This window comes from Oncorhynchus masou, unplaced genomic scaffold (assembly GCF_036934945.1).
Source record: "Oncorhynchus masou masou isolate Uvic2021 unplaced genomic scaffold, UVic_Omas_1.1 unplaced_scaffold_1132, whole genome shotgun sequence".
NCBI lineage: Eukaryota > Metazoa > Chordata > Actinopteri > Salmoniformes > Salmonidae > Oncorhynchus > Oncorhynchus masou.
Window position 1 is genome coordinate 199,024 of NW_027001063.1, and position 10,521 is coordinate 209,544.

At 48.7% G+C, this 10,521-nt stretch overlaps 1 long non-coding RNA gene across 1 annotated transcript; it reads right to left on the reverse strand.

The window, feature by feature from the left end:
• Positions 1-1,456: 1,456 nt before the first annotated feature.
• On the reverse strand, positions 1,457-6,242 carry LOC135529332 (uncharacterized). The gene is made up of 2 exons (XR_010453678.1): positions 3,282-6,242; positions 1,457-3,215 (listed from the first exon to the last, which is right to left on the reverse strand). It is a non-coding gene; the product is annotated as an uncharacterized LOC135529332 (long non-coding RNA).
• Between the last annotated feature and the right edge of the window lie 4,279 nt (positions 6,243-10,521).

Genomic DNA, 10,521 nt, shown 5'->3' on the forward strand with positions numbered 1-10,521 from the left:
TGTCAATTGTAAAACTTTTTTTTAAGTTATCCTTTTTAGATACAACTAGGCTAAATATATTCACGTCACAAAATAATTGATTAAAACACATTATTTTGCAATGAAGGTCTACAGTAGTCTCAGCAGCACTCTGTAGCCGGAGGACAGCTAGCTTCCATCCTCCTCTGGGTACATTGACTTCAATACAAAACCTAGGAGGCTCATAGTTCTCACCCCCCTTCCATACACTTACACAGCAATTATGAGAACTTTCAGAGGACGTCCTCCAACCTATCTTGCAGGATGAACTGACGTTGTCCACCCAATCAAAGGATCAGAGAATAAATCTAGTTCTGAAAGCATAAGCTACAGATAGTTAGCACTGCAGTGCATAAAATATGGTGAGTAGTTGACTCAAAGAGAGAGAAAGACAGTAGTTGAACAAATTAATTTCTTCCAAAATGGAGGAGCAAGTGAGCGAGTGTTTTTCAATTTCACTTACTTAGCTAGCAAATGCAGGTAGCTAGTTTAGCCTACTCAAACAGAGGGATGCTATGTTAGCGAGCTGGCTATGACGACCCAACACAACACTGGAACTCTTCCAAGTCAAAGTAAACTTTTGGTTTTACAAATGTATCGCCAACGGGTCCCGCCGGTGTAACTGCTCACTGACTGTAAAGTTACTGCATGATTGTAGCGGGTTTACTAACGCGTTACTAATAGTTCTATTGGCTTTGTTTACTAGGACGGTACTTTGGCTAATACTTTTGGCTAAAGTTTTTTTTTGCCTGGTCATATACAGTTGATGTGTTGTGCATTGCAAGTCCAAACGATGGGAAAAGGTGAGAGGAGGAGAGAGCGTAGACGTGAGAAATATCAACGTGGCTGCTATGAATGTGACCTGTGTTTACATGTGAACAGCGGTGTATTCATTCCACCGATTCTGTTGGGAAAAACGTTTCTTAAACGGAACGAAACGGGGATAAACATACCTGAATTTGTCCAATAAAAACTCTTGTTTGCAACTGTTGGACTAATGATTACACCCTAGATCAGCTAGATGCAGGCAAGAGTGTTCAAGGCAGTATTGAACGTGTCACTGTCTGTCCAAACACTTTCTCTCAACCTGTGTGCACCTACGTTGTAATCTTTAATTCATAGTCTAGGTTGTAGCAACATCATGATGGGTATAGGGACAATTAGAATATCATGTAGTAGCCTAAACCTATCAATGTTACGTTGAACTGGGTGAATGGAATATGAATGACAGTCATCCAATATGCTGTAATAGAAATAAGGCCATGCTCATGAGAAAATAAATGGTCCTCCCTCATCTTCAACGGCACCAACCGCCACTGACTTATACCTAGTTCTCACAGGCCCGAACGATGGTGGACAGTGAGTCACATGTCAATCAGACAACAGAACTTATACCGAGTTCGAACAGACCCTACTAATCAAACACCGAGCTACAGAACACTGTTGAATTACAGTTTTATTGGTTATAAAACAAATAATAAAGTATAAATAAATAACTTCCTAAATCAGTTTCAAAGGTTTGGTGGTGTGGTCTGATGAGACATTTCACTGGTACCTGTTAGTTCTACATTCGGAATTCCATTTCTGTCCAAAAACACAAATTAGACCACAGGCCTAACTATCTTCAACACTCTCCTCACAGTGGACGGGCACCACGTTGCATAATAATCATCATAATAACAACAACAACAACAAATTGGAAAGGCAATAAGGAAAACATTAAACTTCAGATTTGTGGAGCTCATCACAAGTCATTCCAGCACCTTCTCTGTCATTGCCTGTGACGAGAGTAAGTGAAACTAACACCCGGTCGGACAAGACCAAGTCCATGTCAATGAACAATGTGATAACGGTACGATTGGACAAGACCAAGTCCATGTCAATGAACAATGTGATAACGGTATGATTGGACAAGACCAAGTCCATGTCAATCAACAATGTGATAACGGTACGATTGGACAAGACCAAGTCCATGTCAATCAACAATGTGATAACGGTACGATTGGACAAGACCAAGTCCATGTCAATCAACAATGTGATAACGGTACGATTGGACAAGACCAAGTCCATGTCAATCAACAATGTGATAACGGTACGATTGGACAAGACCAAGTCCATGTCAATCAACAATGTGATAACGGTACGATTGGACAAGACCAAGTCCATGTCAATGAACAATGTGATAACGGTACGATTGGACAAGACCAAGTCCATGTCAATGAACAATGTGATAACGGTACGATTGGACAAGACCAAGTCCATGTCAATCAACAATGTGATAACGGTACGATTGGACAAGACCAAGTCCATGTCAATCAACAATGTGATAACGGTACGATTGGACAAGACCAAGTCCATGTCAATCAACAATGTGATAACGGTACGATTGGACAAGACCAAGTCCATGTCAATCAACAATGTGATAACGGTACGATTGGACAAGACCAAGTCCATGTCAATCAACAATGTGATAACGGTACGATTGGACAAGACAGCTTGAGAGTCTTACAATAGCTGTACTTTTCTTTGATAGGACAGTGGTTAAAGTTTGGTTCCTTAATGTTTAGGCATACTTAAAAAAAACAAATTCCTCATCGTACAATAACAGTGTGGGGGGGGGGGGGGCTGCTTCAACAGAGGTCACAATGTATATCATATTAAATCAAGAAGAGAGGACACTGTACACAAATACTGAAAAATCATTGTGAGAACTGGCTTGACAACTTAAAAAGATTGAGGGTGAAGTCAACATGGAAGCACTATAATGTAAATGACACATGGTTATAAAGAGCTGACAGACTCTTCAAATGTCATTCGTTCATAAATCTCAAATTACAAAAAGATGTTTGCCTCTATGACACATCAACCCAAAGACACAGTCCAGTCATCCTCGATGCGCTGGCTGAAAGGCTGCATGCAACTTCTCTAGAAAGGTACGTGATTTGAATCTACATCACTGGGGATAGCTGGTCTTCCTCAGTCCCCCTACATCCCACACACCAGCATTTACACAAATCAGGCACTTTTCGGGTATATCCTAATCTGACAGCGCTCTTATACAGGAATAGCATACAGGAGACCCTGGCTAGCGACATGGGGGCAACTGACGCATACCGAACATATTTTTGACATCTTCATTAACCCACAGGGACATAGAGAGGTGGTTGGACTGTCTGGACTTCTCCAATCGCCTCCACCTCTCCTTCAGTATCTGCTGCAGCTTCGCTCCTCTGTCCTGTCTGGACTTCTCCAATCGCCTCCACCTCTCCTTCAGTATCTGCTTCGCTCCTCTGTCCTGTCTGTGCTGTCTGGGCTGTGTTAGCGGTGGCTCTTCTCTGTGTGACCACGTCTCTGGAGAAACGGCTCATCATTATCCCTGGGGACCTTAGCTCAGTGTCCTGGGAGTGGGATTGGGGTGCAGGGCGTGCAGGGGGGTGAGGGTAATTGGGCTGGTAGTACTGAGGTGGATAGCCTCTATACCCAGCGAATGGGTCCTCTTCCTCCTCATCTTCCTCATCGTCTTCATCATCGTTGTTGTAATTTCCACGCGGGTCATAACGGCCAGTGGGGTGATAGGTTTGGTAGTTGGTGTGGGGGAGTTGTTGTACTATGGTGGGGAACATCTGGATCAATGGGGTGTCATCACTCGCAACCTCTTTCTAAACCACCACCGCTAAGTTAGCTTGTTGCCCGGGGTTGTTAGCTTGTTGCCCGGGGTAGCATCTGGGTTAGCAGAATGACGTACAGGAGAAAGCAGACAGAGAGCCACAGGCACAATATTACTGCAGTGAGAAAGAAGAACACAGTGTGTAGCCGTGGCTGTATAAGAGAGAGGGTGAGCCACACCAGTGGGAGTAAGTGGGAGTCTGATTAGTATTTGTCATTCACAAGGATACCGTGATCAGGAGAGAGAAGATACACACAGGGAGGAAGGAAGATGGAGGCTGGTGGCCGGCTGGGGAGAAAAGCATTGTCAAGGAAACAATATCTTCTGATTCATGTCTTTTGTAAAAATCCAGATGGGTCGTTTTCCAAGCGGGGTGATGTGAAGCGAGGTTAGCAAGATCAACACACAATGTCTGATGACAGACAGAGATAGATGGAGACTAAAGCGATTGTTTGAACACGGCGGTGGTGATCTCAAGAGGTAGTGAGGGGAGGAGGGTAGTGATCGTCTCTATGTGGGGAAGAAAAGATGGGAGAGCGGCACAGAGAGGGTGGCTGAGGGTCTCTATGAGGGGAGAGGAGAGGAGAGGGTGGCTGATGGTCTCTTTATGAGGGGAGAGGAGAGGGTGGCTGAGGGTCTCTATGAGGGGAGGGGAGAGGTGAGGGTGGCTGATGGTCTCTTTATGAGGGGAGGGGAGAGGGTGGCTGAGGGTCTCTTTATGAGGGGAGAGGAGAGGAGAGGGTGGCTGAGGGTCTCTATGAGGGGAGGGGAGAGGTGAGGGTGGCTGAGGGTCTCTTTATGAGGGGAGGGGAGGGGAGAGGAGAGGGTGGCTGATGGTCTCTTTATGAGGGGAGAGGGGAGGGTGGCTGATGGTCTCTTTATGAGGGGAGAGGAGAGGGTGGCTGATGGTCTCTTTATGAGGGGAGAGGAGAGGAGAGGGTGGCTGAGGGTCTCTTTATGAGGGGAGGGGAGAGGAGAGGGTGGCTGAGGGTCTCTTTATGAGGGGAGAGGAGAGGGTGGCTGATGGTCTCTTTATGAGGGGAGGGGAGAGGAGAGGGTGGCTGAGGGTCTCTTTATGAGGGGAGAGGAGAGGGTGGCTGAGGGTCTCTTTATGAGGGGAGAGGAGAGGGTGGCTGATGGTCTCTTTATGAGGGGAGGGGAGAGGAGAGGGTGGCTGAGGGTCTCTTTATGAGGGGAGGGGAGGGGAGAGGAGAGTGTGGCTGATGGTCTCTTTATGAGGGGAGAGGAGAGGGTGGCTGATGGTCTCTTTATGAGGGGAGAGGAGAGGGTGGCTGATGGTCTCTTTATGAGGGGAGAGGAGAGGGTGGCTGAGGGTCTCTTTATGAGGGGAGGGGAGAGGAGAGGGTGGCTGAGGGTCTCTTTATGAGGGGAGAGGAGAGGAGAGGGTGGCTGATGGTCTCTTTATGAGGGGAGGGGAGAGGGTCTCTTTATGAGGGGAGAGGAGAGGGTGGCTGAGGGTCTCTTTATGAGGGGAGAGGAGAGGGTGGCTGATGGTCTCTTTATGAGGGGAGGGGAGAGGGTGGCTGAGGGTCTCTTTATGAGGGGAGAGGAGAGGGTGGCTGAGGGTCTCTTTATGAGGGGAGAGGAGAGGGTGGCTGATGGTCTCTTTATGAGGGGAGAGGAGAGGAGAGGGTGGCTGATGGTCTCTTTATGAGGGGAGGGGAGAGGGTGGCTGAGGGTCTCTTTATGAGGGGAGGGGAGGGGAGAGGAGAGAGTGGCTGAGGGTCTCTTTATGAGGGGAGAGGAGAGGAGAGGGTGGCTGATGGTCTCTTTATGAGGGGAGGGGAGAGGGTGGCTGAGGGTCTCTTTATGAGGGGAGAGGAGAGGAGAGGGTGGCTGAGGGTCTCTTTATGAGGGGAGAGGAGAGGAGAGGGTGGCTGATGGTCTCTTTATGAGGGGAGGGGAGAGGAGAGGGTGGCTGATGGTCTCTTTATGAGGGGAGAGGAGAGGGTGGCTGAGGGTCTCTTTATGAGGGGAGGGGAGGGGAGAGGAGAGAGTGGCTGATGGTCTCTTTATGAGGGGAGAGGAGAGGAGAGGGTGGCTGATGGTCTCTTTATGAGGGGAGAGGAGAGGAGAGGGTGGCTGATGGTCTCTTTATGAGGGGAGAGGAGAGGGTGGCTGAGGGTCTCTTTATGAGGGGAGGGGAGGGGAGAGGAGAGAGTGGCTGAGGGTCTCTTTATGAGGGGAGAGGAGAGGGTGGCTGATGGTCTAGGAGAAAGGTAGGAGAAAGGGAGGTAGGAGAGGGAGGAGGGGAGGGAGGAGTGTGTGTCCGATGGTCTATGTTTGCATGGCAGAAGAGAGGAGGGGAGGGAGGGAGGTAGGAGAGGGTGTCTGATGGTCTCTTTATGATGGGAGAGGAGAGGGTGGCTGATGGTCTCTTTATGAGGGGAGAGGAGAGGGTGGCTGATGGTCTCTTTATGAGGGGAGAGGAGAGGAGAGGGTGGCTGATGGTCTCTTTATGAGGGGAGAGGAGAGGGTGGCTGATGGACTATGAGGGGAGAGGAGAGGAAGGTTGGAGAGGGTGGGAGGTAGGAGAGGAGAGGGTGGGAGGAGAAGAGGAGAGGGAGGTAGGAGAGGAGAGGAGAGGGAGAGGAGAGGAGAGGGAGGGAGGGAGGTAGGAGAGGGAGAGGAGAGGAGAGGAGAGGAGAGAGGAGAGGGAGGTAGGAGAGGGTGGGAGGAGAGGGGGGGGTTAGGAGAGGAGAGGGTGGTAGGAGAGGGTGGGAGGAGAGGGGGGAGGTAGGAGAGGAGAGGGTGGGAGGAGAGGGGGGGAGGTAGGAGAGGAGAGGGTGGTAGGAGAGGAAAGGGAGGAGAGGGGGGGAGGTTAGGAGAGGAAAGGGAGGTAGGAGAGGAAAGGGAGGAGAAGGGGGGAGGTTAGGAGAGGAGAGGGAGGTAGGAGAGGAGAGGAGAGGAGAGGGAGGGAGGGAGGGAGGGAGGGAGGGAGGGAGGGAGGGAGGGAGGGAGGGAGGGAGGGGGAGGGAGGGAGGGAGGGAGGTAGGAGAGGGGAGAGGAGAGGGAGAGGGAGAGGGAGAGGAGAGGAGAGGGAGAGGAGAGGAGAGGAGAGGAGAGGAGAGGGAGGTAGGAGAGGGTGGGAGGAGAGGGGGAGGTAGGAGGGGGAGGTAGGAGAGGAAAGGGAGGGAGGAGAGGAGAGGAGAGGAGAGGAGAGGAGAGGAGAGGAGAGGAGAGGAGAGGAGAGGAGAGGAGAGGAGAGGAGAGGAAAGGGTGTCTGGAACTAAGAGAATGTTGCTCAGTAGTCATTCTCATAATCCTGTTCCTGTCCTCCTTGAGTTAGAACCAGAACAGAGGAGACAGACAGAGACACAGAGAAACACCTTACGTCAGTACAGATACCAGACCACATAACACCAACATGCTACCATTCCAAAACCCACATGGACCCACTAGTGGTTGTGCTAGTCAGTGTCTCTGACTCAGACTGCTGTGTTATGGCAGCTGCTCATCAGAGCTCTGAAAGCAGACAGGCACAACATAGTGCTGTTCATCTTTATTTCTCTTTCTTAATGTAAGAACGTGTCATAAAGATGTAGAACAGTGAAATGAGTATCACACAGGATACATGGTTGTACATCCAGTATACTTACAGTGTAGTAACTCAGACATGCACAAGTTGTGGGGAAGCATTTTAGGTCAAATGTGCACCACACATCGATGTGAGAGGCACTCCCATCTTAAAGTGATTCAACCACATTTTGACCACATCTGTGGGAATGAACCAATTGTTCAATGTCAAATAATACCCTGCCTGAATTCAATCCAAACAGCTATCGCATCATTGTCTTAGTGTTAATATCCTTTTAGGTTAGCAGTAATAACCAGTCAAAAGAAAGCAGGCCCACTAAAGGGGCTCTCAAGTGGTCTAAGGCCCTGCATCTCAGTGCAAGAGGCGTCACTACAGTCCCTGGTTCGAATCCAGGCTGTATCACATCTGGGTGTGATTTAGGAGTCCCATAGGGCGGGTTTGGCAAGGGGGTCGGCCGTCATTTATAAATAAGAATTTGTTCTTAACTGACTTGCCAAGTTAAATAAAATAAACTAAGGACACGGTCACTCATATTAAACATTCATAGTGTGTATAAAACATCTCACGAGAACATACGGCATTTCAATAGCTCTAAAATACTTTACAGGGACAATTACAATGTCAATCTCTGTACGATTTACCAGTCGCCATTTAGTCACTGAAGAAAATGCTTTAACTTTTACTGGTTGTAAAGTCAGGGGCGGAGCCAGTCAGGGGCGGAGCCAGACACTGCAGTTGTTTATGTCCTGAAATGATCTGCAATAAACATTGTCAAGCGTCTTTCATTTCATCTAATGAAAATAACACTAACTAACCACTGGGTCCCTTCAAAATACTGGGTCAAAACATCAGCTGACTGGAAGGACAGGACTCTCCTGCGACGGACCACGAAGAGAAGACTTTAGATCTGACACACACAGCACTTACTGTTACTCTCGCTTTCTACATTTCTGTTTGGATTGAATTCAGGAATAATATACATTGAGTGTACAAAACATTAGGAACACCTGCTCTTTCCATGACACAGACTGACCAGGTGAATCCAGGTGAAAGATATGATCCCTTATTGATGTCACTTTGTTAAATTCACTTCAATCAGTGTAGATGAAGGGGAGGAGATGGGTTAAAGAAGGATTTTTAAGCCTTGAGACAATTGAGGCGTTCCACTGGATGTCATAAGGTGAATTCACCAATTTGTAAGTCGCTCTGGATAAGAGCGTCTGCCAAATGACTTAAATGAAATAAATTGTATATGTGTCTCATTCAGAGGGTGAATGGGAAAGACATTTAAGTGCCTTTGAACGGGGTAACTTGACACAACTGTCGGAAACATTGGCGTTAACGTGGGCCAGCATCCTTGTGGAACGCTTTCGACACCTTGTAGAGTCCGTGCCCTGACGAATTGAGGCTGTTCTGAGGGCAAAATCAATATGAGGAAGGCGTTCTTAATGTTTTGTACACTCAGTGCATAACCACACACAGTATCCATCAGATTTACTGTGGTATAAAACCCAGTTCCTCCTAGTAATCTCAGTCCTACAGTATCCAGAACTTATAGACAGGGATATCTATGTGTTCTGATGGTGGTTACCTCCAACGTTGTAGCCCAAACAGGAGTTCTGGTCGCAGTAGCCAGCAGCACCAGCAGGGCCCGTGGATCCAGGGGTGCCTGGTCGCCCTGGGGTACCCTGGCTGCCTGGTCTACCGGCGGGGCCCTGGCTGCCTGTACGTCCTTCTCCGAGAAGACCTGTGGAGGCAAGATACACAGTTAGTAACAGGACCTACAAGGGGACAAATTACACACCAAACACCAGTCTGTTGCTACGGCCGACCATGTTGTAAACTGTAGAGATAAAATAATGAAAACTATGTTTCATGAATCGTCCCCATTGTTACTTCTGCAATGACGAAGTAGGATGTAAAATTGTCAGTGTGTTGTTGAGTGGCCAGACTGCAGGCAGTGTGTATATATATGTGTGGGTTCCCTCAGTATAATGCCCTGAACCCAGATCAGACAGTTTGGATTCATTTATTATCCTACTTCTGTTGAAGTTTCCACTACAGAAACCTGTCCTTCAGCCCATTTCAGTTTGACTACAGCAGTCCAGTCCCAGCCCAGTTTGACTACAGCAGTCCAGTCCCAGTCCAGTTTGACTACAGCAGTCCAGTCCCAGTCCAGTTTGACTACAGCAGTCCAGTCCCAGTCCAGTTTGACTACAGTAGTCCAGTCCCAGTCCAGTTTGACTACAGCAGTCCAGTTTGACTACAGCAGTCCAGTCCCAGTCCAGTTTGACTACAGCAGTCCAGTTTGACTACAGCAGTCCAGTCCCAGTCCAGTTTGACTACAGCAGTCCAGTCCCAGTCCAGTTTGACTACAGCAGTCCAGTCCCAGTCCAGTTTGACTACAGCAGTCCAGTCCCAGTCCAGTTTGACTACAGCAGTCCAGTTTGACTACAGCAGTCCAGTCCCAGTCCAGTTTGACTACAGCAGTCCAGTTTGGCTACAGCAGTCCAGTCCCAGTCCAGTTTGACTACAGCAGTCCAGTCCCAGTCCAGTTTGACTACAGCAGTCCAGTCCCAGTCCAGTTTGACTACAGCAGTCCAGTCCCAGTCCAGTTTGACTACAGCAGTCCAGTCCCAGTCCAGTTTGACTACAGCAGTCCAGTCCCAGTCCAGTTTGACTTCAGCAGTCCAGTCCCAGTCCAGTTTGACTACAGCAGTCCAGTTTGACTACAGCAGTCCAGTCCCAGTCCAGTTTGACTACAGCAGTCCAGTCCCAGTCCAGTTTGACTACAGCAGTCCAGTTTGACTACAGCAGTCCAGTCCCAGTCCAGTTTGACTACAGCAGTCCAGTCCCAGTCCAGTTTGACTACAGCAGTCCAGTTTGACTACAGCAGTCCAGTCCCAGTCCAGTTTGACTACAGCAGTCCAGTTTGACTACAGAAGCCCAGTCTCAGCCCAGTTTGACTACAGAAGCCCAGTCTCAGCCCAGTTTGACTACAGAAGCCCAGTTTGACTACAGAAGCCCAGTCTCAGCCCAGTTTGACTACAGAAGCCCAGTCTCAGCCCAGTTTGACTACAGAAGCCCAGTTTGACTACAGAAGCCCAGTCTCAGCCCAGTTTGACTACAGAAGCCCAGTTTGACTACAGAAGCCCAGTCTCAGCCCAGTTTGACTACAGAAGCCCAGTTTGACTACAGAAGCCCAGTCTCAGCCCAGTTTGACTACAGAAGCCCAGTTTGACTACAGAAGCCCAGTCTCAGCCCAGTTTGACTACAG